Source organism: Trichechus manatus, unplaced genomic scaffold (genome assembly GCF_000243295.1).
Source record: "Trichechus manatus latirostris isolate Lorelei unplaced genomic scaffold, TriManLat1.0 scaffold00066, whole genome shotgun sequence".
NCBI classification, from domain to species: domain Eukaryota; kingdom Metazoa; phylum Chordata; class Mammalia; order Sirenia; family Trichechidae; genus Trichechus; species Trichechus manatus.
The window spans coordinates 3,900,117-3,901,777 of record NW_004444002.1 but is presented as its reverse complement, the minus strand read 5'-3'; positions in this window follow the sequence as shown (position 1 = coordinate 3,901,777).

The window sequence follows — 1,661 nt, the reverse complement described above, 5'->3', positions numbered from 1 at the left end:
AGGTTGAGAAGTTAGAGGGTTGACATGTTGTGGGGTTGTTAACCAATGTCATAAAACAACATGTGTACTACTGTTTCATGAGAAACTATTTGTTCTGTAAACCTTCTCCTGAAGTACAATTAAAAAAAAAAAGCCAATTTTAGCGCATGCTAAATTAAAAAATAAAACAAATACAATTTTAAAAAAATTAAAGAAAGAAAAAAGCAAGGGCATAGAAAATATCAGAAATAAAAACACAAGTGAGGGCAATGATCTAAAAACTGCTTCGGAAAATATTCGGAGAGCATTTTCTTCAAGTAGGGCACAAAACTGACAGTGCTGAGAAATTAGAATTCCTGTATTGCAATGTCAAAATTTTTTAACCTGAAAACTGTAATTTTAACCAAAAAATTAATAATTTCGCAATATGATTTTAGATTGATTGTTGTATTCCAGAAGTTTTTTTCTATGATGGTAATATTTGGTTTTGGCCTTGTCTTCAGGTAAATATTGATTTTCAACCCTTGAACATTTAGCATTTTGCCTAAATGTGTATTCAGTGCACCTCTAGTCACCAATTAAACAAGAAAGTCAGAATGAAGAGGAGTAGTCCATTTACCTGATAGGAAATTTTCTGATTCATCCCACAGACATGTATTCTGGCTCCTCCTTAATTTTAGGTGTAGCTTCAGAACTGAATACCACCTTCAGTTAAGAAGATAGATGCTTTGTCAGAAACTAGGAGTGACAGCTATAAAGAGGGGCTTCGAACTAACCCTTAGAAAATCAAAGTCACCATTTTTGGTAGACAGCCCCTAAGATTTATGAAGTTCAGCACTAACAATCTTATTCAGTAAGTCAGTTCATTCAGTGAGCCAGGCATATTTTTTACAACTAGCTTCTCTTTGGTGGCTGACTCATCAGGAAGTAACATTGTTGAAAGATAAATCCTTCCTGACGCTCTTTTTCATGACTGAGGTTTGGTTACTACTTTAAATTTTTTCCAGCCTAAAATCACTGTGGTGATGCTCTCTGGTTTAGAATTTTCGGCTCTGGTTCATCTAGGTGCTAAAGCAGACCACAACTTGCTTCTTGAGAATTAACATTGGCCCTGACTCTGAGTATTCCCTTGGCCTGCCTCGATGCAGGGCAGTTGCTTTCTGTTCAAGTGTGGGTCCTTGTTTGGTTCATCTTTCCTTGGGTTGACTTTTAAAACACATGGCTCTGCACTTTGGCAACAAAAAATAGTTCTACTCTAAGGACTTGTCAGGGACCATGCCTTCAAATCTACAGTTGCTCAATAACTTATTAAAAGCTCAGCTGGAGAAAGAATATTTATGGAGGATTTCCTGAAGGCTACAAACTCCATCCATTTCTCTAGTCTAAAATTTATCCCTGGACCATCAAGAAAACTATATCTGTGGACTGAATTGATTTGGCCCCCATGGAATTGCTTTTTAAACAATTGAGATATAATTCACCTATTTAAAGGGTACAAGACAATGGCTGTTAGTATATTCACAGGGATGTGCAACCATAACCATAATCAATTTTAGAACATTTTCCTGACCCCCCCAAAAAAACCCATAGCCATTAGCAGCCACACCCCTTTTCCCCTCACCATCACCCCCAGCCACTAATCTATTTTGTTTCTATAGATTTGCCTATTCTGGACATTTCAT